Genomic DNA, 26,837 nt, shown 5'->3' on the forward strand with positions numbered 1-26,837 from the left:
GTTTCTCATCACGGCTCTTCTGCTTCCCTGTGCCTCGGTTTCCTCCTCTATACCAATTAGATGTTACCTGTGAGTCCCTTATCACTGAGCCTCGCATAGTAGGGCCTCACTAATGTTAACTTTTATTGCTGTTCCTTCACTGGACACTTTTATTCCTTGATTTATTCATTAAACGGGCGATATTTTAGGTCCTGGGGATTCAGCAGGGAACAGAGTAAACCAAAGTCCCAGCCTTCATGGAGATGATATTCTGGTGGGGAGACAAAAATAAATAAGGAAAATATATGGTATGATAGATGGGAATGAAGGCCAAGGAGAAAAGCAGGAAAGGAGAATGGGAGCCATAAAGTGGTTTCAGTTTTAGATGGGGTGGTCAAGAAAGGTCTCATTGACAAGGTGACCTTTGAGGCAAGGGAGAAAAGAGGCATGCTGGGAACATCCATCCATAATTCCTAGTCCTGAGCCTCGTGCCACGCCATTTAAGGATCAGCAAGGAGGTCAGTGAGTGCCTGGAACAGGAGCTAAAGGGAGAGTAGAAAGTGACGTTGGAGCAAAATATGGTTGTAAGGACTTTAACTTTGACTTGGAGAAATTGGAGAAATCATTGGAGGAGTTACATGATCTGACTTATGTTTAACAGATCATTCTGGCTGTTGTGGGGAGAATAGACTGATAGGGGTCAAAGGTAGAAGTTAGGAGACAAATCAGGAGACTATTACAATAATCCAGACAGGATATAATGGTAGTTCGAACCAGGTGAAAGCAGCCGAGACAGTGAGAAGTACACAGGTCCTGGAAATACAGATTTGGAAGGTAGAGCCAAAAGGATATCTTGTTGGACAAGAATTGGGCTGTAAGAGAAAGAAAGGAGTCCGAGATGACTTCAAGATTTTTGGCCTGAGCAACTGGAAGAGTGGAGTGATCATTGACTGAGTCAGGGCAGACTGAGGGTGGAACAGTCTAGGAGTGGGGTAGAGGAGGAATCAGGAGTTTGATTTGGGACATTAAGTTAGAGATGCTTGTAAGACATCCAGGTACAATGAGAAGGCATTTGGATATAGGAGTCCACAGTTCAGAGGCAAATCCTGGACTGGAGATATATGTTTGGGAGTTATCTCTGTCTAGATGATATTTAAAGTCACTAGATGAGATCACCAAGGGAGTGACTCTTCATTCATTCACTCCTTATTCATTTAATTCATTTATTTCACAAAGTCATTAAACACCCACTGTATGCCAGGCACTGTTCCAGCAATTGGGAAATGAGAGATAAACAGGACAGAGTCCCTGCCTTCAAGAGGCACCCGGTCCAGTGGAGCAATCAGTCCCATTGTTTTATCATGGCATTAGGTAAATTCTCTTCTCCTGTTATGTCACCCATGTCATTTACTAGGCTTGGCTCTGTGCAACTTCAGACTCTTTGCAAAAGACCTTACCCATCCTCAAAGCTTCAAGGATTGTCATATGAACAGCTTGATCCTGAGCCTCTTATTTTCTAGACCAGCCCTGATTTCAAATGTTGAAATATTAGAATGGGAACGGGGCAGTATTGAATGGCCAACTAAATAGGAGTTAATGTATTGAACTAACATATGAGATCAGAGATTTTTGTCTTTTTGCTTGTTGCTATATATCCAGGGCCTGAAACAGTACTTAGTTCACAGCATGTGATCAGTAAGGATCTGCTGAATGGATGAATGACTTTGGAAGATTTTTATGTATATGCAAAATAGTTTAAATAGATGACATATCTTGATTTGAGACTTTGGACATGGTTGTGCAGAAACGAACCACAGATATTTCCAGCCATTCCTTAAAAAGAAAATTAAGTGTTTTGAGCAAAGTCAGCCCTTTGGAAAAAAATGTCGTTTTAGACTTAAAGGGATATTTTAGCAGAAAAGCTCTAACATGCATTTCTTAAAACTCTGGCTCAGATGTCATTTTTGGCCTATCTGGATTGCCACAGATTATTTTTGTCTAATGGAAATGATCAGTGGCAAAAGGGCTCAGTGAGATGGACTCTGTCTTATGCTGCAGGTAAGAGTTAATGTGGGTATATTTCTGGAAAACAGTTCAGCTACAAATAGGTGATATGGTGGAGCAACACTGAGGCAACCCTAAGTAGAGGAAACAGGGAAATAAAATTAGAACAGAGATGATAAACCTTTAAAGGGACCCAGGAGTCCCTGGGCCAAAATCTGATTGAACACCAAAGCCTGATTGAAGGTATTAACATATCTAAAGAAAGAATGTGTAAATCAGAAGATGTGTTTAACCCTTCAAGCCTAGCAAGAGGACCCACCCATAGCAAGGACCCCAGCTCTACTGTTATGCCCTAGCAGTGAATATACCCAAGGTTCCACACCTCTTAAGTGACATGGAGCCCAACACTAACCATTACTCAATTCTGCCAATAACTCTAGGCCAATAAATTTGAAAATTTTGATGAAGTGGACAAATTCCTAGAAAAATACAAGTTATCAAATAGTATCCAAGAAGAAATAGAAAATCTGAACAATCCTATATCTATTTAAGAAATCAACTCTGTAAATAAAAAAACCTTCTCACAAAGAAAACCTCAATCTCAAACACGGTAAAGCTGGTAAATTCTGTCAAACATTTAAGAAAGAAATAATACCCATCTTACACAGACTCTTCCAAATAATGGAAAAAGAGAGAGAATTTACCAACACATCTTATGAAGTTAGCATAACCTTGACACCAAAACCTGACAAGGGTATTCCAAGAAAAGTAAAAATTAAAGCCCATTATTTCCCAGAAACATAGATGCAAAAGTTCCAAACAAAATATCAGCAAATTGAATGGAAGTCCTTTGTTGTATTCAGCAATATATAAATAGGATAATAAATCAAAACCAAGTTGGGTTTATTCTAGGAATGCAAGGTTGGTTTAATGTTAAAAAATATGTAAATCAAACAGTAATCCAGATAGTAGGATGCAAGGACAACCAAAAGATCAGTGGAACAGAATAGAAAGTCCAGAAACTCACCCATAAATGCATGTAAGATAACTTGATTTACAGCAGAGGTGCTACTAAAATTCAATGGGGGAAAGGATGGTTTTTCAGTAAATGATTCTGGATCAATTGGATGTTCATATGAAAATATATTGACCCCTATGTCACACCATATGCAAAAATTAATTTGAAATAGATCATGCCCCACATATAATAGGTAAAACCGTAAAGCTTCTAGAGAAAAATAGGCAAATATCTTTTTTTTTTAATGGAGTTTAGGCCGCTTTCTTTTTTCTTTAAAGGTTGGCACCTGAGCTAACAACTGTTGCCAATCTTCCGTTTTTTTTTTCTCTTCTTCTTCTCCTTCTCCCCAAAGCTCCCCAGTACATAGTTGTGTATTTTTAGTTGTGGATCCTTCTAGTTGTGCTGTGTGGGACACCACCTCAGCGTGGCCTCATGAGTGGTGCCATGTCTGTGCCCAGGATCTGAACTGCTGAAACCCTGGGCCGCTGAAGCAGAGCACATGAACTTAACCACTCAGCCACGGGGCTGGCCCCAGTAAATATCTTTATGACTTGAGATGGGATAGATTTCCTAAACAGATCACAATAACGCTATCCATGAAAGAAAACATTGTTAAGTTAGACTTCATCAAAACTAAGGACTTTAGTTCATCAAAAGACATTGTTAAGGCAAACTAAAGACCAAGACAAGATATTCACAATACATATATTCAACAAAAGACTTGTATCCACAACAAAGAATTTAATAAATCAGTACATTTCAGTAAATTCACGAAGTCAATAATAACCCAATTAAAAATAGGCAAAAGACTTGAACAGCTGTTTCACAAAAGAAGATAGTTAAAAGCTCAATAAATATATGAAAAGTACTCAACATCATGACTCATCAGAAAAACACAAGTTAAAACCACAGTAAGATGCTGCTACACATCTACCAGAGTGGCTAAGGTTAGAAAGATGGACAGCATCAAGGTTTGGCAAGAATATGGATAAACTGGTCCTCTTCTGCATTGCTGATGGGAATGTAAATTGTTAGATATATTTTGGAAAATTGTTTCGAAGTAATGCTAAATATATGCTAATTATGACCCAGCAATTTCATTCCTAGATATATACCAAGAGAAATTAGTGTATGTGTTCACCAAAATATGTAAAATTATTTTCATAAAGCTTTCTTTATAATAGCTAAAACTTAAAACTAAATGTCCATCAATAGGAGAATGGATAAGCAAATTGTGATATAGTCATATAATGGAATATTATACTGTAATGAAAAAGAATGAGTAACTGCTACATACAGCAACATGGATGAGTCTCACAAACATAATAATGTGCAAAAGAAGCCTGTGGTGGATTTAAAATGGACTTAAATTCTTTTTCACTCTTCCCATTGAAAGATGAGGTCCATTTCCCACACTTCTTAAATCAGCAACAGTCTTGTAAGCAGCTTTGAGCAATAGAATGTTGCTTCAGTCATGTTATATAGCTTCCAAGCAATGTCTTTGCAGCTTTTTCCCTTCTTCAAATGCGTCTTCCTGAAAACCAACAGCCATGGCAAGAAGTCGAACTACCTCAAGACAGCCATGCTGTGAGGAAGCCCAAGCTAGCCAGAGAAGCTGCATGGAGAACTGAAGTGTCAGACATGTGAGTGAAGCCTTCTTGGACCTCCCAGCCTAGCGAACGACCTCTGCTGATGCTAGGTGGAACAGAAAACCACCGAGCCAAGTCCTGCCCAAATTCCCCACTCACAGAATTCTGAGTCAACAAAATGGTTATTGTTTTAAGCCACTAAGTTCTCAGTTAGTTTGTCACGAAGTAATAGGTAAGCTACAGAAATTGGTTCTTGAAGTAGAATGTGATGTAACAAAAACCTAAAACGTATGCCCAGATCTAATCTGTCCTAACCCTCCTCTTCTAGATAACAACATATCAGAGAAATATTTTGAGCACACATCCCCATTATACAGATGTGTATTTTTGTATAAATTATACACATGCAGGGCTGTTCTAGTGATGTATGTTGTACATAATATAAATATTAAAATAAGATAAATAAAATTTAAATTATTAATATAAATCACTTTCAATGAAAATATTAGTAAGAGTTATGTAATTAAAGAGTGCACTATTGTTAAAAATCTTGGCTTAACAGTATGTGATACAGTAATTTGTAGTTCTTGTCTACTTCAATTTACTTTAGTACTTCTTTTTAATGGCAATCATAACAGAAAAAGATACCTCACAAAGATACAGAGAACCAAGTGTTTTCATGCCAATGGAAACATTTGCAAACATCCATTCTCATAATGCTGTCTCTGTTGCATAACTTTCTTCCAAAAAAGCAGTTACTTTTTCATGCATTAAACAAATGAGTGCCTGCATGTGCCAGATACTGTTTTAGGCACAGGGAATGAAGCTGACATGCTAGCTGGGAGAGACACATGATACATACATAAATCAATAATTGTATAATCTGTCAGGTGGCAAAAAACTGCCATGAGGAAAAAGAAAGCAGAATATGAAGATAGAGAATAGATGAGTGGAAGGTTGGGGATGGGAGTTGCTATTTTAGACAGAGTGGACTGGGAAGGCCTCTCAAATGAAGGTGACATTTGAGAGGAGACTTAAAAGAAGTGGGGGACCCAGCCATGCAGCTATGTGAGGGATTAGCACTCCAGGTACAAAGATCTTGAGACAGGAAGGTGGCCCTTCATAAGCAGGGAGGAGTGTGGTAGAGGCCACGAGGTCAGAGAGGTGGCTGGCCCAGATCATGGATAGTCTTGTGGATTATAGTAACGACATCAGAGTTTGTCTCAGGGACATGGAATGTACAAGAGTGACAGCAGCTGACTCATATTTTAGAAGGGTGCTCTGGGGGTGCAGAGAATACATTGTAAGGGGGCCGTGGGGTAGCAGGAGGGTCACCCAGGAGGCTGCTGAACCATCCTGGGGCTGATGGTAGGGTGAGAGGTGATGCTGATGAGATATGGTCAACTTCTGCATATATCTCAAAGGTATAAGCCAAAAGGCTTTTCTGATGGATTGGATGTAGGATGTGGGAGAAAGAAGAGTTAAGGTTGACTGCAAAGTTTAGGGTCTGAACCTACATAGAATGCAGTTGCTATTTACTGAGATCAGGAAGACTTCTGTGTGTTTATGACAGAGTTTGGGCAAAAAATCAGGAGTTTTTGGTGAGATGTTTAAGTTAGTGATGCCCATTCAATCTCCGAGTGGAGATGTTGAGTATGCTTTGAATAGATGAATTTAATGTTCAGGGGAAAGGTAACACCTGGAGGTATAAATCTGTGAGTCAACAGCCTGGATCAGATCATCAAGGGTATGGGTCCAGATAGAGAATAAGATCTGAGAACTGAGACCTGGGTGCTCCAACATACAGAAGTAGGAACCAAGATGGAGGATCCAGAAAGAAGGCTGAGAGTGAATGCCTGCCAGGTAGAAGGAAAGCCAGTAGCCTGTAATGTCCTGGAAGCCAAGTGAAGAAAGCGTGTTGGAAAGGAGGAAGCCAACAACTATGTCAAATGCTCCTGAGAACCGCAGCAAGATGAAGACTGAGATGTGAGTGTCAGATCTGGACATGGGTCATCAGTGACCTGATAAAGGAGGTTTCAGTGATGGAGACAGAAGCCAAAGAGAGTGGGTTCGATGGAGAATGGTGGAAGAGTGTGGACCGCTCTGGTGAGGGATTCTGTTGCAGACCGAGGCAGAGGAGCCATAGCTGGTTGGTGATGTAAGGTCAAGGGAAACTTCTTTTGTTTGTTTTTGTTTCTTTGCTCGCTTGTTGAAGACGTTAGAAGAGAGGGGGAACGATTTCAGGGGGCTACCCCTGAGCTGGGGGAGGGGATGGGATCCGCAGCCAGAGCGGGGGGATTGGCCTTCGCCCAGATGATTTGTCTGTGACAGGAACAGGAAAGAAGAGAGAGCACGACAGTCAGACACAGGCACTGGTGGGAACGTGGTGGAGGACTCTTCTGATTGTTTCTGGAGAAACGGCAAGCAAGTCCTTAGCTGAGTGTGGGAGTGGGGAGGGTTGTGCGAGGCCTGAGGAGAGAGCAGAGGTGTAATAGCTCTTGGAAATGGGAGAGTTAAATCAGAAATCTAGTAAGTTGTCATGCAGCCTTAGAGGCCCCTGGACGTCTGTGATCAGAAACATAAAGATAAGGCCAGTCAACACACCCAGCCATTCACCTGCTCACCCTGTTAAAGCATCCCCTATACCCCAAAGGGAGAAATTAAGTGTATTCATGGTTTCAAAAATATCTGCCAGACAGTTTACTACCGACAGCTGCTTGTCATTGCGGGAATTCTTGCCTTTTTGTTTGAAAAAAGATAACACGTCTGTAAAAGTCTGACAGGTCTTTTAAGTATTTTGCCATGAGTTAGCCAACATGTGGAACAAAGGACTTTCATGGATATTCAGCTCATTACAGATTATGCTAATGATCCCATGACATCTGAAAGGTCTTGTGTCCTTATTAACTACATCTGTGGCATCATACAGCAACGTGTGCCCTTCTGCCTTCAGCTTTTGCTGCCACTTCCTGCTGGTGAATGAGGTGGCATGTCACCCACAGCACAGTTGGCAGTCTTATCTCAGAGTTCTTCTATTATCCTAGTCAAAGCAGCCACTCCTTCAATGGTTCCATGGACACAATTTTACTGTAAAATATTGTGTTATAAAAGGAATGATTTACTGTTGAGAATATATGCTCCCTGGTTCATCTTCCCATTAGTGGCTCCTCAAAAGCAGTTCTTTCTGTATTCCATTATTGAAACAGGATCTAGTGACTGTCATGAGCGAGGAGTTGTTCAAAATATCTTTATTTCATCCAACTGTATAGCAGACTTTCAAGTTGCAAACCTGTGTAATTTGTGCTAATACTTGTTTCTTCTAAATTTTCAGCACTTTATCTACATCTTCCAACAGTATTTGTTGTCTGTTATTTCGGCCATATTTATCATGGCAGAATGATAGAAAACAGATAAATATAAAATATAACTTTAGGGAGTGAGAAATGCTTTAAAAAATACAGCTGGGTAGGTATATGCTGTGACTGGGGTGGGGGAAAGTGAGCAGAATTCCTATAGGGTCATCAGGGAGACCTCTCTGAAGAAGGGCCAGATGAGTCCAGATGGGAATGCAGTGAGAGCCACGCAACAATATGGGGGAATATATCCCAGGGAGAATGAAAAGGCCCTGAGGCAGGACCAGGCTTTGTGTGTTTGAGGAACAAAAGGAAGCTAGTGTGGCCGGAAGGTAATGGGTGAAAGGTAGAGTCCTGAGGCTCCAGGTCAGAGGACAGGGCAGGCCCCAACTGTGGATTGCCAAAGGTCTTCTGGACCTACCAGGCTGATATTTGGCCAGTACGCCCATGCCTTCTGTCCTGTGTGTTACACCAGGTGTCCCCAGTAGGTCCCACCCCCTGGCCACCATCACTGGCTCCCACTAGAGAAGGGAGAAGGGACTCCCGGTGGATCAGCTGGCAGCCAGTCATCCAGCCATGACTGCCGTGTACTGTCCACTCCACATGTGCCTGGAGGTGAGGATGACCACCTTCAAGGGATTCTGGCTCAGAGCCAGGGAGAGCCTGGAGGGGCAGACAAGTGGGGGCCCACACAGGCATCTGGGGCTCAATCGGAGTAGTGGGGACTCCTACGACAGGAGGGAGGCTGTGGAGGGAGGAAAGGCCTGAGCACACCAGGGTGTAGTTCCTGCTTTTCACCATTCTTACTGAATTTCCCTCCCATATATGTTTGTTAAAACCCACCACATCCCTTCCAGTCAAGGGCATTGACAACATTAGTTTTCTTAACAAAGTCAGAACTGATGCATATCTAGCATTTTCTGAGCCAAGCACCCTTCTAAACATAACTCATCTGAATATTATAATCATCATCAGCCCCATTTTACAGACAAGAAAACTGAAAAAGGAGAGGTCATTTAAAATTTATGTATGTAGTCGAGCCAAGAGTCAAAACTGGGTAGTCTGGTGTAGGACGCACAGCTTGGCTGCTGTGCCATGACCCTCTCAGAAAGCGCTGGGCCCGACCTCGTTATAAATATGGCACTCCACAAAAGATCTCTGTGGTTTATGCTTTGAAGTGTTATTCAGGCCTCTGTGTGGGGAACAGACCACAGAAGATAAGGGTGGAATGAAGATGACTAATTGGGAGGCTCTTGCAAGCATCCAACCCAGAGATGGCAGAGCTTGGAGTTGGCACTATCATGGGCAGTGAGAAATAGATGTTCTTTGAAGGTGGAGGCATCAGTGGAGTGTGTGTAGTTGTGAGAAAAAGAGAGGAATCAAGGATGACAGAGTGTGGCCATGGTGGAGCCTTTCACTGAGATGGTTATGAGCAGGTTTGGGGGTGAAAATCAAGATTTGGGAAATGTTAAATTTGATATGTCTATTAGCAATACAAGAGGAGATATTGAATAGGAAGTCAGACAAATGAATCTGGAATTCAGAGGAGATGTTCTGACTGGAGATGTGAACTTGGGAGTCACAGTGTAAAAATGAGATCTAATGCCTTGAGACTAAACAAAGCCACGTAGAGAGTGAGAGTAGATAGTAGGGGAGAGGAGAGAGCCTCGGGCCGAAACATGGGCCCTGTGACGTTTAGAAGTCAGGAAGAGCAGAACAATCTAGTAAAGATGGTGCAGAAGGAGCAGCTAATGTGGAAGGAGGAGAACCAGTGGAGTGTGGTGACAAGAGCCATGTGAAGAAAGTCTCAAGAAAGAAGAAATATCAGATGTTACTAAGAGTTGGGTGAGCTTAGCATAGGACTTAGCAAGATACATGTCATTGACAAGATGATTTCAATAAAGTGGTAAGGATGGAAGTTTAATTGGAGTCGGTTCAAGGCAGAACAGGAGGAAAAGAGTAGACAGTGAGTAAAGACAAGTCCTGTAGGAGTTTTGCTGAAAGGAAGAGCAGAGAACTGGGCAACAGTAAAGGGAGATATGGATGAGGTTAAAAATGTGAACTATTGCAGCATGTTTATATGCTAATGAAATGAAATATTGGTTAGTGGGAGAGAGGGGGCAGAATTACAGGAGCAAAGTCCTTGAGTGGGTGAGAGGGACAGATCTGGCTCCTGATGAAGCCACCCTGAGGGGCTGCATTATTCTCAGGTGACCAGGCCATTGGAATTCCAGGAATGTAGCCACCGCTCAGCGGGCTGGGGCCCTAGTCTGCCAGGTATGGCCACCTTAGGTCTAGTCTCTCTGCCTCTTCCTGAGCCCCTGATGCTACCAGCATCCTAGGGCTTGGATCCCAGGACAACTCAGCTAAAAGTTTAGTTAAAGAATTTCTACTGAATGTGGAAATGGTTAAATATTATTTCAGGGAGGCAACAGCGCAGAGACTCTGCAATCAGGAGACTGGATTTGAAACCTGGCCCTGATGCTTACTGGCTAGCCGTGTGACCTGGACAAGTCACTTCTTTGAGTTTCACTTTTCTCATCTGCAGGACGGGGATGATAACCTTACCAAAACACTTTCTGAGATTGTAAGATGCAAATGGGATAGTGGATGTGCAAGGGCTTTGTCAAAGCTTTGTAAACTGAAAAGTGAAATACAAATGCCATAAATTATTAGGCTAAATTTACTAGCTCATCACTCCATTCATCTCACAAAACAGGCACGGCTTGTGGAGGAGGCATTTCTAAGGGCACATTCCTGTGCCACTCCTGTCTGTGGGCTGAATCTTCATAGCTAGACTTTTAAGATAAGAGCAAGTCTTGGCTCCTTGTGAGAGCCTCCAGATTTCATTACAGACTTAACTGTGTCACTTCAAGACCATCCATTGAAAGGAAGGGAGACATATTATTATCTTCAAAGTTTTCTGGGAACCTATGAAGTGCTAATCACAGAGCACAGGGATGCTCCAGAAAGCAAACACCACTCTCAACACCTCTCATAGGCGTGAGCCTCCTTCCTCCCTGGGCTTCTCTCAACATTTCTGCTGGAGAGAAGATAGAATGGACCCTCTGAGTGCTCCACAGCCTGCTTGTGGCCTGCTTGTGGTCTGTTCATAACTGAAGCTGAAACCCGCTGTGGTTTATAGGGCTGGGGAGAAGACTAAAGGAATGAATACTTGCTGGGCACATAGTGTGTCAGGCACTGTACTAGGCCTATTACTCATGTTATCTCATCATTGAGCTGGGAGGTAATCATTCTCTTCTCATAAAACAGGAAGGGAAGCCGAAGCTCAGAAGGTCAAATCAGGTCATGGGGCCAGCAAGAGAGGAATCTTAACTCGATTCTGCCTGCTCCAAAAAGCCCATTTTTCTGCTAACAGAGTAAGTGGTTCATAAAGGTTTCTTTAGTGAATGAAGGATGAATGAATAAAGTCCTCTGTTTGCAAAATTGCCTTGTCAAAGGACATCAACAGCCAGAAGGCACAGTCCCATTGAAACAGAAGCAAAATGACCTTCTAAGATTCATGTGAGGTACTCAGAGTTTGGCTTAAATAACTCAAGAGTTTTCCAAACTCTTGAGCGATAAGATCTCAGGCAAGCTGCAGAACCTGTTGTGGGCTGGTTTATCCATTTCTGGTCTCGGGGCAGCTGTGGTCTTGCTCCTTCCTCCCTTCCAGGAAGCAGAAGTTAACAGCCACAGGAGTTGTAGCTCTGGCGGTGAGTGTGAAGGTCCTTGAAAGATGAGTCCTGGCTTTGCCATCCAGTGGCCAGGACTGGCTACATAATTCATGGGGTCCAGCACAAAACGAAAATGTGGTACCCCTTGTTCAACAATTAATAAGAATTTCAAGATGGCAACAGCAGAGTGTTAAACCAAGTGTGGGGCCCTTCTGAATGCGAGGCCTGCTATGACTGCCCAGGCTGCACAACCGTGAGGCCAGCCCTGCCTCTGGCCATTGATTCGGGAGAATGGAAGAAGAGATCTTTAAAGGAGATTGGTGGAACATCTTGGGAGCACCGAAAATATGACAAATAGGTAAAATAACCTTGGACACCAGGTTCTGGTTTCTTGAAACATACAATTTCAGGATAGAAAGAGTTTTTAGAATTCATCTAGTACTATTCTACCATTTTCTAGGTGAGGAAATTCAGACCTAGACAGAAGCAGTGACTGTGGGGAGTCGTGGGGTACCACAGAGAAGGCAAACTTTCTCTGAATCTCGTTCAGTCTCCTTATCACTGAAACAGTGCAGGCCAGGTTAGATAATGCATTATTTCTTTTTTTTTCCCTTCCTACTGATTACTAAAATAACAGCATAATAAAAGGGTTAAGACCAAGGAAATGGGAGAGGAGCCAATGGTATTTGAAGAGGAGTTTGAGAGTGGGCAGCAGGATGGGAGGAAACACAGACTAGACACAGGGGAATTGAGTGAAAATCTGAATACCACCCCATCTCATTTTCCACAATGCCAGGAGCATGCTTTACATTCCCGCCAAGGCAGGACATGAGATTCTTCTCTGGAGTAAATCCCAGAGGTGACCATTTGGGGTTCTTCACAATGAGAGCCGGTTTGAAGCTCTTTCCTATTATACTGAAGCCCCTGGGGCCCAAGTCTGTCGTCTGTGTAAAGAACTTTCTAGGCCCTTGGCATAAATGAGAGCCGATGGCCAAGCACATGGAGGGGAGCTTCTAACTCGAAAGACAGAAAACAAACCCAACAAATAAATGGAAAAGAGAATTGGGAGAAATCAGAGACAACATCAAACTGACAATCTCCCTGAAAGGCTAGGGATGGTATTATATCCATGAAACGAGAATCAGAGAGCTTTTTAAAAAACTCCTGAAAACATATATTAAAGTTAAATATATGCCGAAATAAAAATTTAATATAAAACTGTAAATTCAGAGAAATATCTGAAATATCAGGAGACGGAACAAAAAGACAAAAAGATGGAAAATAGCAGAGAAAAGATAAAGCAAGAGGATAAGTCTAAGAGGTTGAAAGCCAACTACTAGTAATGCCAGCAAGAGAGCCAAGGAGATGAAATCATCAAGGAAATAAAACAAGGAAATTTCCCAGAACTAAAGCGTGAGTTTCCAAATCCAAAGGGCTGGCACAAGGGATGTGCCTACACAGGGAATGGAGAAGACCCAGGGTCAGGCACGAGGGGTCCCTGTATGAGGGATCCAGGGAGGATGCCGAAAACTTCTAGAGAGAAGAAGGAGAGAATCAGAATCAACAGACCTGTCAACAACACATTGGAATCTAGTGGACAATGGACTAATGCCTTCGATATTCTATTTTACACCCTACACTTCTAGATTCAGCCAAACTGTCCATCAAATGAGGGAAAAATAAGCTATTTTGGGACATGCAAGTACTAAAATCACTTACTTCCCTTGTATCCTTCCTTAGTGAACTGCTGGAGGTAACGACCCAGCAAAACAAGGGAGGAAACCAAGAAAGGAGCACATGGATCCAGAAAGCAAGGGATCCAAAGCACACAAGGCAACGTGAATCCCCAGGATGATGGTGGATAGAAATTTCCAGATGACATCTGTACATCATCCAGGCTGAACTGGAGAACATCGAAGGAAGGCTCTGAAAGGAAAGTCTCTAGGAATAAGATGAACATGACATATTTGAGATTATGGAAAATATTATTGATAGAATTGAGGCAGACTTTATTGGGACAGTAGGAAAAATTAATGATAGTTGTGTAGAAAATCAGGCAAATGAGAAAACACCAGTAAAAGTGAAGGGCTGCATAAGAAAGCTGCTATGGGTGTAGTGTTAATGTGGTTCTCTAGTGAGTGATATTTGCACAATCATAATACAGTGTGTCCTGACTATCAACATAACTAAAATTGTTTTATAAATGTGTTGGGAAGATAGGGAAGTGGGAGTGGGGAGGTATGGGAGATCTGAATTCTTATTTATCACTGTAGGAACTCATTAGTAGTGTCTCAAAACGTAAATTAGTACATTAAGAAATAGGGGCAGCTCCAGTCCCCTGGTTTTAAATATTATCTATAAGACTTCCAAGTTTAAGATGGTGAGGAAAGGATGTTCACACTTCTTCTTTTTTTTTTTTTGATGAGGAAGAGTCACGCTGAGCTAGCATCTGTGCCAATCTTCCTCTATTTTGTATGTGGGTCACCGCCACAACATAGCTTGACAAGTGGTGTAGGTCTGCACCTGGGATCTGAATCTGGGCCACCAAAGCAGAGCAGGCCAGACTTAACCACTATGCCACAGGGCCGGCCCCCTTTCCCACTTCTTTTTTCTCCCAAAAATTACCCTGAAACAACAAGGAAAATAAGAAACAGAAACACAAACTCTATCCTTGACACTAGCAGACATTGCAATTCTGAACCATGAAATGTGAAGCTACTGAGTGGCTAGAAGAGTGACAAAAAAGTAAGCAAAGATGAATCCAAATGCCAGTAGAAGTATAACTTATTTACCATAAAATTCACAAATTTCAAGTGTAAATGATGAGTTTTGACATATGTGTATCGTAGTGCCACCACTATGAAAAATGTGATTTAGAAGATTGCAGTCAATCCCATCCCCAAACCCCGAACCCCTAGCAACTGCTGATCTGCTGTCATCACTATAGATTGGCCTTTTCTAGAACTTCATATAAATGCATACAGTATGTAGTCTTATGTATCTGGCTTTTTTCACTTAGTAATGCTTTTGTGATTTATTCATGTTGTTGCATGTATCGGGAGTTCGTATCTATTAATTACTGAGTCATAGTCCATTTAGATAACGATTTATCCTTATCCATTTGCCAGTTGATGGCCACTTGGATTGTTTCCAGTTTTTGGCTACTCTGAACAAAGCTAAAATGGATATTCATGTACAAATCTTTGTGTAGACATATGTTTTCACTTCACTTGAAAGATACCTGAGTGGAATTTCTGAGTCATATGGTAAGTGAATGTTTCACTTTGTAAGTAAATGCTGAACTTGCTGCACATTCTAGCCAATACTTGGCATTGTCAATCTTTTAAATTTTATCCACTTCAGGAGGTATGTAATGGTATCTCCTTTTGGTTTAAATTTGCATTTCCCTGACGACTAATGATGTCGAACACCTTTTCATGTGTTTGTTTGGCATCTGTATATTTTTTTTGACAAAATGTTCTAATCTTTGCCCAATATTTTTTAGGTTTTTAAAAATTTTTTATTGAAGTCATAATAGTTTATAACATTGTGAAATTTCAGTTGTACATTATTATTTGTCAGTCACTATATAAATGCACCCCTTCACCCCTTGTGCCCACCCACCAACCCTCTTCCCCCAGGTAACTACTAAACTGTTTTCTTTGTCTGTGTGTTTATCTTCCACGTATGGGTGAAATCATACAGTGTTTGTCTTTCTCTGCCTGGCTTATTTCACTTAATATGCTCAAGGGTCATCCATGTTGTTGCGAATGGAATGGTTTTGTCTTTTTAATGGCTGAGTAGTATTCCATTGTGTATATGTACCACCTTCTTTATCCAATCATCAGTCAATGGGCACTTGGGTTGCTTCCATGTCTTGGCTATTGTGAATAATGCTGCAATGACCATAGAGGTGCATAAGTCTCTTTGAATTGTTGATTTCAAGTTTTTTGGATAAATACCCAGTAGTGGGATGACTGGGTCATATGGTATTTCTATTTTTGATTTTTTGAGGAATCTCCATACTGTTTTCCATAGTGGCTGTGCCAGTTTGCATTCCCACCAGCAGTGTATGAGGGTTCCCTTCTCTCCACACCCTCTCCAACATGTTATTTTTTGTCTTGGTGATTAAAGCCATTCTAACAGATGTAGGGTGATATCTCAGTATAGTTTCAATTTGCATTTCCCTGGTGATTAGTGACATTGAACATCTTTTCCTGTGCCTATTGGCCATCTGTATACCTTCTTTGCAAAAACATCTGTTCATATCCTCTGCAGATTTTTTGATTAGGTTGTTTGGTTTTTTGTTGTGCAGTCGTGTGAGTTCTTTACATGTTATGGAGATTAACCCCTTGTCAGATATATGATTTGCAGATATTTTCCCCCATTTGGTGCGTTGTCTTTTCGTTTTGATCCTGGTTTCTTTTGCCTTGCAGAAGCTCTTTAGTCTGCTGAAGTCCCGCTTGTTTGTTTTTTCTTTTGTTTCCCTTGTCCAAGTAGACATGGTGTTCGAAAAGATCCTTCTAAGACTGATGTCAAAGAGTGTACTGCCTATATTTTCTTCTAGGTGTTTTAAGGTTTCTAGTCTTACCCTCAGGTCTTTGGTCCATTTTGAGTTAATTTTTGTGTATGAGGAAAGAGAATGGTCTACTTTCATTCTTTTGCATGTGGCTGTCCAGTTTTCTGAACACAATTTATTGAAGAGACTTTCCTTTCTTCATTGTATATTCTTAGCTCCTTTGTCAAAGATTAGCTGTCGTATATGTTTGGTTTTATTTCTGGGCTTTCAATTCTGTTCCATTGGTCTGTGCACCTGTTTTTGTACCACTACCATGCTGTTTTGATCACTATGGCTTTGTAGTATATTTTGAAGTCAGGGATTGCAATGCTTCCAGCTTTGTTCTTGTTTCTCAGGATTGCTTTAGCTGTTTGGGGTCTTTTGTTGCCCCATATGAATTTTAGGATTCTTTATTCTATTTCCGTGAAAAATGTCATTGGGATTCTGATTGGGATTGCATTGAATCTGTAGGTTGCTTTAGGTGGTATTTTAACTATGTTTATTCTTCTGATCCACGTGCATGGAATATCTTTCCATTTCTTTATGTCATCGTTGATTTCTTTCAGTAATGTCTTACAGTTTTCGTTGTATAGGTCTTTCACTTCCTTGGTTAAATTTATTCCTAGATATTTTACCTTTTTGTTGCAGTTGTAAATGGCATTGTATTCTTGAATTCTTTCTGTTAGTTCGTTATTAGAGTATAGAAATGCAACCAATTTTTGTAACTTGGTTTTGTACCCTGCAACTTTGCTGTAGTTGTTGATTATTTCTAATAGTTTTACAATGGATTCTTTAGGGTTTTCTATATACAAAATCACGTCGTCTGCAAACAGGAAGAGTTTCACTTCTTCATTGACTATTTGGATTCCTTTTATTTCTTTTTCTTGCCTAATTGCTCTGGCCAAAACCTCCAGTACTGTGTTGAATCAGAGTGGTGAGAGTGGGCACCCTTGTCTTTTCCTGTTCTCAGAGGGATGGCTTTCATTTTTTCCCCATTCAATATGATGCTAGCTGTGGGTTTGTCATATATGGCCTTTATTATTTTGAGGTACTTTCTTTCTATACCCATTTTATTTAGAATTTTTATCATAAATGGATGTTGGATCTTGTCAAATGGTTTCTTTGTATTTATTGAGATGATCACGTGGTTTTTATTCCTCATTTTGTTAATGTGGTGGTTCACACTGATTGATTTGCAGATGTTGAACCATCCCTGTGTCCCTGGTCTAAATTCCGCTTGATCGTGGTGTATGATCTTTTTAATGTATTGCTATATTCAGTTTGTCAATATTTTGTTGAGGATTTTTGCATCTATGTTCATCAGTGATATAGGCCTATAATTTTCCTTCTTTGTGTTGTCCTTTTCTGGCTTTGGTATCAGGGTGATGCTGGCCTCATAGAATGTGTTAGAATGTTCTCTGTCTTCCTCAATTTTTTGGATTGGTTTGAGAAGGATAGGCATTAAATCTTCTTTGATTGTTTGGCAGAATTCTCCAGAGAAGCCATCTCATCCTGGACTTTTATTTTTTAGAAGGTTTTGATTACTGTTTCAGTCTCTTTACTTGTGATTGGTCTATTCAGATTCTCTACTTCATTTTGATTCATTTTGGGGAGGTTGTGTGAGTCTAAGAATTTATCCATTTCTTCTAGATTGTGCAATTTGTTGGCATATAGTTTTTCATAGTGTTCTCATATCCTTTGTATTTCTGTGATATCCATTGTAATTTCTCTTCTTTCATTTCTAATTTTATTTATTTGAGCCTTCTCTCTTTTTTTCTTAGTCTGGCTAAGGGTTTGTCAGTTTTGTTTGTCTTCTCAAAGAACCAGCTCTTTGTTTCATTGATCCTTTCTACTGTCTTTTTGGTTTCAATTTCATTTATGTCTGCTCTAATTTTTGTTATTTCCCTCATTCTGCTCACTTTGGGCTTTCTTTTCCTTATTTTTCTAATTCTGTTAGGTATAGTTTAAGATTGCTTCTTTGAGATTTTTCTTGTTTGTTAAGGTGGGCCTGTATTGCTATGAATTTCCCTCTTAGGACCACTTTTGCTACAAACTCATATATTTGCTATATGATTTGGTATGGTGTATTTTCATTTTCATTTGTCTCCAGATATTTTTTGATTTCTCCTTTAATTTCTTCAGTGATCCATTGGTTGTTCAGTAGCATGTTGTTTAGTCTCCACATCTTTGTCCCTTTCCCAGCTTTTTTCTTGTAGGGGATTTCTTGTTCATAGCATTATGGTCAGAAAAGATGCTTAATGTGATTTCAATCTTCTTAAATTTATTGAGGCCTGCTTTGTTTCCCAACATGGTCTATCCTTGAGAAGGTTCCACAAGCACTTGAGAAGAATGTGGATTCTGCTGGTTTTGGATGGAGTGTTCTATATATATATCTATAAAGTCCATCTGGTCTAGGTTTCATTTAAATCCACTATTTCCTTGTTCACTTTCTGTCTGGATGATCTATCCATTGATGTAAGTGGAGTGTTAAGGTCCCCTACTATTATTGTCTTGAGTTAATATCTCCTTTTACGTTTGTTAATAGTTGCTTTATGTACTTTGGTCCTCCTGTATTGGGTGCATATATATTTATGTGTTATGTATTTTTGATAGAGTGTCCCTTTTATCGTTATATACTGCCCCTCTCTGTCTCTCATTACCTGTTTTATTTTGAAGTTTGCTTTGTCTGATATAAGTATGGCAACACCTGCTTTCTTTTGTTTGCCATTAGTTTGGAGAATCATCTTCCATCCCTTCACTCTGAGCCTATGTTTGTCTTGGGAGCTGAGATGTGTTTCCTGGATGCAGCATTTTGTTGGGTCTTATTTTTTAATGCATCCCTCCACTCTGTGTCTTTTGATTGGAGAAGTCAATCTATTTACATTTAGAGTGATTATTGATATATGAGGGCTTTATGCTGCCATTTTATTGCTTGTTTTCTGGTTCTTCTGTATTTCCTTTGTTTCTCATTGCATGTATTTTGAACAACCAATTTAGTTAGGTAGTTTTCTATGATAGTTTTCTTAGTTTTCTCTTTATTTATCATTTGTGTCTCTGTTCTGATTATTTATTTAGTGGTTACCATGAGGTTTGTATAAAAAATCTCGTAGATGAGATAGTCCATTTTCTGACAGCCTCTCATCTCCTTAGACTAAGCTGATTCCATCCCATTCCTCTTCCCCTTCTAAGTTATTACTGTAACAACCCATCTTGTGTTGTGGGTTTGTGGTTAAAATTATGAGATTATATTTATTTTGGTGTTTTCCTTCCCTTTATCTTTAATGTTATAATTAAGTGTTTGCTAACCTCTTCTGATAGAGAGCTGCAATTTTCTGATTTTGTCTACCTATTTATTTCCTTGCTCAAGACTTTGTAACCACTTTGTTTCTTTTTTTTTTTTCAGATATAAGTGCCTTCTTGAGCATTTCTTGTAGTGGGGGTCTTGTGGTGATGAACTCCCTTAGCTTTTGTTTATCTGGAAAAGTTTTTATTTCTCTATCATATCTGAAGGATATTTTCGCTAGATAGAGTATTCTTGGCTGAAAGTTTTTGTCTTTCAGAATTTTGATTATATCATTCCACTCTCTTCTAGCCTGTAAGGTTTATGCTAACAAATTCACTGAAATCCTCATGGGGGTTCCTTTGTAAGTTATTTTCTTCTGCATTGCTGCCCTTAATATTTTTTCTTTGTCATTGACTTTTGCCAACTTTATTACTTTATGCCTTGGAGAAGGTCTTTTTCCATTGATGTAATTAGGAGTTTTGGTAGCTTCTTTTACTTGGAATTCCAGCTCCTTCCCCAGGTTTGGGAAGTTCTTAGCTATTATTTCTCTGAATAAGCTTTCTGCTCCATTCTCCTTCTCTTCTCCCTCTTGAATACCTATAATCCTTATGTTGCATTTCATAATTTAGTCAGATATTTCTCAGAGAATTTCTTCATTTCTTTTTAGTCTTAGTTATCTCTCCTCCTCCATCTGAAGCATTTCTGTATGTCTGTCCTCCAAACTGCTGATTCTCCCCTCCATTATATCAGCTCTTTTATTCAGGGAATCCAGATTTTTCTTTATCCCATCCATTGTGTTTTTCATCTCCAGCACTTCTGATTGGTTCTTCTTTACAGTTTCAATCTCTTTGGTGAAGAAGTTCCTGATTTCATTGAACTATCTGTATTTTCTTGTAACTCATTGAGTTATTTTATGATAGCTATTTTGAACTCTCTGTCATTTAGATTATAAATTTCTGTGCCTTCAGGATTGATTTCTGGGTGCTTGTCATTTTCCTTCTGGTCTGGAGATTTAATATATTTTTTCATACTGTTTGATAGCATGGATTTGCGCCTCTGCATAGTGATAGTATCTGGTCGCAGCTTCCACCTGCCGCCTCGGGGTGGGGGTCAAGAGCTGTGTATTCTGAGCCCACCATGATCCGCAGCTTGCTTGCTTACAGCCATGGCTTTTCTATCTGTGCAGGCACTCTGGCCGACCAGCTGAACTGGAGTGCTGGACGGGGGAGGGGTGCTTTCTTTTCCCCATGTGATCCTGGGGGCATTCTCGCTCCGCCCTCACTATCTGCTCTCCTGGGGTACTAGCTTGATGAAGACACCCCCTGCAATAGCTTAGTCACCTCTGTGTGGGTGTTTTCCCACATGCTGTGAGGGAACTTGGAGAGCAAAGGTGTTCCTGTGTAGGGCCGGCCCCTCCCCCCTCCTCTCAGAGCCATGTGGTCTGGAGCCAGGGTCACTGTGGGGGAGGGAGAGGAGATCTTGTTACCCCCTTCCACTTCCTCTGTGGGGATCCAGCACCTCCACCTTCAGATGTATAGCTGTGTGGGTCTCTCAGATGTCTTTTGTGTTGTGTGAATGTCCTCTGTTGTTATGTGAATGTCCTTTTTGTTGTATGTTATGGGAAAGAGTCTAAGGGGAGAGCTCATTCTGCCATGATGCTGACGTCACTCCTCTTTTGCCCAATTTTGTTTTATCTCATTATTGAGTTGTGAGAATTCTTTATATATTGTGGACACAAGCCCTTTATTTTATATATGTTTTGCAAACATAGGCTCTTAGTCTTGTGGTTTGCTTTTTTGTTTTCCTAATTGTGCTTTCAAAGAGCAGACATTTTTAATTTTAATGAGGTCCAAGTTATTGAGTTTGTTTTTTTATGTGTCCTGTTTAAAAAATCTTTTCCTAGCCCAAGATCACTAAGATTTCCTCCTGGTTTTTTTTAAAGAAGGTTTATAGTTTTAGCTCATTTTTGTACATATAGTCAATCAATTATTCCAGCACCTTTTGTTGAAAACATTATCCTTTCCCTCATTTAATTGTCTTGGCACCTTTGCTAGAAAATTGATTGACCATATATATGTGTGGGTCTATTTCTAGACTTTTGTGTGTGTGTGTTTGAGGAAGATTGGCTCTGAGCTAACATCTGTGCCAATCTTCCTCTATTTTATGTGGGATGCCGCCACAGCATGGCTTGATGAGTGGTGCTAGGTCTGTGCCTGGGATCCGAACCTGTGAACCCTAGGCCGCGGAAGCAGAGCACACGAATTTAACTGTTATGCTACTGGTCCGTCCCCTGGACTTTCTATTCTGTCCCATTGGTGTATATGTCAACTTTACTTGAATACAATAGTATCTTGATTAGTTAGCTTTATAGAAGGTCTTGAAACCAGATAATGTAAGTCCTCCAACTTTGCTCTTTTTCAATACTACTTTCACTATTCTATATGCTTTGCATTTCCACATAAATTTTTAAAATTGCTTACTAAAATGTTCAGAATAACCCTGCTAATATTTTGAATGTCATTGTGTTTAATCTATAGATAAATTTAGAACTGGCTTTTTTTCTTTTTTTGTTTTGAGGAAGATCAGGCCTGAGCTAACATCCATGCCCATCTTCCTTTGCTTTATATGTGGGACGCCTACCACTGCATGGCATGCCAAGTGGTGCCATGTCTGCACCTGGGATCCGAACCAGCGAACCCTGGGCTGTGGAAGTGGAACGTGCGCACTTAACCACTGCATCACCGGGCGGGCCCAAGAACAGGCATTTTAACAATATTGAATCTTCCAGTCCATGAGGATGGTATATCTCACCATTTATACTTGTCTTTAATTTCTCTCAGTAATGTTTTGTAGTTTTCAGAGTACAGTTATTGCACATATTTGCTAAAGTTATTATTATTTCATAATTTTGTATGTGTGCCTGTGTGGGTGTTTGAGAGAGAGAGAAAAAAAGAGGGATGGAAGGAGGGAGAGAGTTTCCCTTATGTTCCCCAAAGATGAGCAAAAGAAGATTGGTTAATTAAGGATTGTGGCTAGCTGAATTCCAGTTAAGTAAGATTTTACTGTATCTGGCATTCACACTAATAGCTCTGATTATGTCATACCCCATGTTCAAAAACCTTCATTGGGAAATAATTATGGGATGTGTTCAAAGAATGTAGTATCAATTTACAGAGAAAAGTTGGAAACAACTGAGCAGGCTGATTAAGTAGATGATGTTATATTCTTACCATGCAGCCATAAAAATGACATTATGCAACAGCAATTTTCAGAATGGGGTCAGTGTGTCTTACAGGGTCAGGCAGGCATCAGGGCCCCACTCATGTTCTGATCACAGTAGCTCTGTTTTCATCCGTTTTGGTTTTTGAGGTTCCTGGTAGGATTTTATTTAAAAACAGAATTCCAGTGCATTAAATGTCTAAAAGCCATTATTGCAAAATAATTTTTAATGACCAAGAAAGATGTTAGTGGAATTATAAGCAGATTAGAAAATAATACGCATTTTATGTCCCTGTTTGGGGAAAAAAGAAGAAATAAGTGTACAGAAAAAATTGGACGATTATACATGTATTAAAACATTAATAGCAACTATTTCTGGGCAGTTAGATTGTGAATTATTTCTAAGTGTTTGTTTTCATTTGTATTTTCCTAAATATGTACAGTGTTAAGTGTGTTATTCCTTAATGAGAATAGAATAAACTACAAATTCTTAGTGTGCCATTCAAGGCTCTCCACCATCTGACATTAAAGGTCTTCCTAGACTGCTTGCTAAACCTCAGCTCGTCATGGAGTCACAAGGTTAGCTTCAAAAGGTTACTCACCGTTTCCTGAATACGCCCTGTGTCTCTCTGTTCCCACACCTTTTCTTGGGCTGTGTCCTTAGTCCAGAATTCCCTAGTCAGGCACCACCCCTTCCTACTATAATTCAACCCATTCAAAATGAATGTGATAAAATGTAAGTTTAAGAAAAAAAAACAATTCAAAACTAGAGTATGATTTCAACTAGTTAAAGAAAAATTTGAGGAAGAAAAACTGGAAGAAACAATGTAAATGATTTACAGTGGCAGCACCTGTGTATTGTTAGGATTATAAGGCTTTTGTTTGTCGGGTTTTTTTGCATTTTATTATTTATTAAGCTTTATTTCCAAATCTTCTACGTTGATCTATTAAAATAGTAAAAAAGGAAAAAAATTCATAACATTTTAAGACCTATATCAAACGCTACCACCTCCAGCAGTCTTGCATAAATAACAATAAGAATATATCGTCAAGCGCTCCAGCCTGTGTCTCCTGACAGTCTAGCTCTGTGTGTTGCACGGTATGGTATGAAGAGCCCTGAGTCAGGAGGCAGAAGACCTGTGGTTAATCGGGGCCTGTCCTCTTGCTGGCCTGTACGTGGCAAATTACCTTACCTCTCTGAGCTTCCGATTCCTCACTGGGCTGTAGTAAGAATGAACTGAGGCACCGTGAATGTGCTCTGTAAACTGTAGAGTGCTGTTTGAGTGTATGCTGCACCTGGCTCCCCTGAGGCCGAGGCTTGGTTACCCCGAACTGTCTGCCGTGAGCGACACTCAACAAACGGCTGATTAGACTCTTCGGCAGTTCCAAAAATACGGCAGAAAACTCTTTGTTTCCTGAGATGTTACCAGGAGACCGGGCTTTGATGAGGGCCTGTGCTCCAGAGAGCCTATGGTTTTCATGAGGATTGGATTCTCCTTTGCTGTTCCCGGGGCTTGTGGCCTCAATAAGCCATCTAGCCACTGGGTCAGCAATCAGTGGCCTCCAGCCCAGCCTGGGACTGCTCTTCAGCATCGTTAAAACCAGATTACGGGCCAGGCAACACTGACACTGAAGGTGGCTCTGCAGCCCTGGGCAGAGTCCACTCATTGCCCACCTCTCCAAACGAGATGACCCAGAACAGAGCCAGTGTGCGGCACGGCCTGGCCACGGCCTTTATCAACTGATTAGACTCTGGGGGAGACAGAGGGGTCAGTCACCTGAGCTGTCCAGTCCAGCTCCTCATTCCTTGGAGGGGCTACTGAAGCCGGAGGGGAAGCAGCTTGTCAAGGGCACATGCTAGTTAGTGACAACTAGTTAGCAATGGAATTAGAGTTTACATGTGTTATTTGGTTCAGCTGAGATTGCCCTAAGGCAGCAGGAATTCTCATGGGCTCCATACCCTCAGCACCAAGCAGAGGCTAACTAGCTGATCCTCGCGAATGTTTGCAAACACAGCTGTGCAGGAGTCAGCACGTCTTTCTCCTTGAGACCCAACTGCTGTGCCCAGAAGAGATTCTTTCCAGACGAAGAAAGACCCAGCTGCCTGTCCAGGACCAGGGCTCTGTAAGCTCTGGAGTGATTTACAAACACTGGCTATCATGGCTCTGTTAGAGGTAGACGCCACAGTGAAAATCATGATGAGAAGCAAGCAGAGCAGACAGGCCCAAGAAGGAGGATCTGCTCAAAAGACAGAAGACAATACTGGGGTGGACGGCAGTGTTGGCAGAGCGGCAGCACTTTTTGTTTTTTTAAACACAGAAATCTTCGCTTTCAAAGAAGTCTCTGGATTTCATAATGCTGACTCAAGATGTTTTAAACCGGTTTGAGGACAAGCAAGGTAAGTCTGCCCACAGGTGGCCAGTCTGTCTGCCTCCTCCAGGTTGGACATTCGGCTGAACAATGGAAATAAGTGTGGGCTCGCAGGGCCTCTATGGGCGGAGAGAGACCCTTGGGTGTCCATCACAGCTGGCTGAGTGAATGATTCACCTGCCTAAGCCTTCAGGGAAACCATACTGCCTACCTCGTGGGGTAGTTGAGAGGGTTAAACAAGCTCAGGGAAAACGTACTTCTTACACAGTAAAGCAATATCCCAAGAGTTAATATACAATTAATAGTGATATGTAATATAATCTCTTCAAGCCACCAGGGTTAGGCGGTTCTAGGCTTAAGACACATAACCCCAGGAGTTAACTCCTTGAACTGTATTCAAGACCCTAACCAGGAATGCTGTAGGTAGTTAAGCATTTGTGAGCTTAGACAGACACATCCAGATTGCCGTCTGCACTTATTAGAATATTTGTGCCAAGGGCAAGGTGTGAGAGGAAGAGTAGAGAACAGTAAAGCAGAATCGTAGTCCTGGTCTTGCCAGTAGGGCCATATGTCCCTGGGTAAGTTCTTTCTTTGCTCTGGGCCTCAGTTTCTCTATCAATAATATAAGCATATTGGGCCAGCCTCCTCCCAGTTCCAAAGTTCTCAGATTTTAGCATCTTTATCATCTCTACTTCCCAGTGTGCTTGCCTGTGCCCTGCTAGGGGGACCCTCTCTGCGCTGACCCTGCCTGTGTGACCTGGTGCTGTCACATCATAGCCAGGGCCTCTGCCTTGTCCCCAGGCATGAGGGACCCAGGCATATTGAAACTCTGATGGAAGCTCAGCTGGTAAGGGTTCATATAGAAGGATGGGCTGACTTAGGGCTTGAGTTGACTTCTCAGGCTCAAATCAGACAGATAGGGGAGGCAGATAAACACCAGCCAGATGGAGGCTCCATGGAAAGTAGACCCACTGGAATTTCTGAGGCTTTGCTTTTGTAGCGAAGGCAAGATTTCCCCCTCTACTCTCTTAGGATTTTGTGTCTGGGCCTGAGAATTAAATTGACATAAGACAGATCAATAGGAGAAAAGCATACAGATTTATTTAATAGAAGTTTTCTGTGACATAGGAGCCCTCATAAGGAAAGGAAGACCTGAAAAAGAGACAAAACCTAAATGCTTGTATACTAGGTTGAACAAAGAGAGGCAATTGTGGAAAAGTAACTAAAATATATGGAAAAGCTAAAGGAAGATAAGAGTTGTTTTAACAAGGTCTGTTTGTACAGAGTTCTCTCAGTCTCTACTTCCTGTCCTTGATGGTAGGAATGTTGCCTTCCTTCTGGTAGAGGGAGGGCATCTTTCATAGGGAATTTCATCTCTGGCTTTTAAGAAAAATAAGGAAGGTCAGAGTGTTCATCATGCTTACTTCCACTTTTGCCTTGTATCACAGCCTTTATGACAACTCTGCAGTGGGATAGGTTGTTTTACAAGGAGAAAGCCAAAACAAAGTGGAGTAATTTACCTAAATTCATGAAGCCACTAAGTGCATTGGGGTTGGAACCTGGGTCCTTCTAAGTTAAGTCTGAGCGCTTAACACCTCCCCTCCCTCCAGCTGCCTGGAGAGGCGGGGGGGGGGGGGGTCTCTCGAGGAGCCAGCATTCTGACTCTGTGGCCTCGTATGTGTTGTCAGTCTGGGACTCTCACCTTTTCTCTCCTTCTAACCCCAAAGCCAGAACCACGTGGCATGAATGGACTCCTCTGCATGACCTTGGACATGTGCTTTGACCTC

At 41.1% G+C, this 26,837-nt stretch overlaps 1 protein-coding gene across 1 annotated transcript in view; it reads right to left on the minus strand.

Annotated features, from left to right (window-relative positions):
• Window positions 1–26,837, minus strand: part of TAF1B (TATA-box binding protein associated factor, RNA polymerase I subunit B) — a 106,936-nt gene that overhangs the window by 69,186 nt on the left and 10,913 nt on the right. The window lies entirely within an intron of this gene.

This window comes from Equus asinus, chromosome 6, assembly GCF_041296235.1.
Source record: "Equus asinus isolate D_3611 breed Donkey chromosome 6, EquAss-T2T_v2, whole genome shotgun sequence".
NCBI lineage: Eukaryota > Metazoa > Chordata > Mammalia > Perissodactyla > Equidae > Equus > Equus asinus.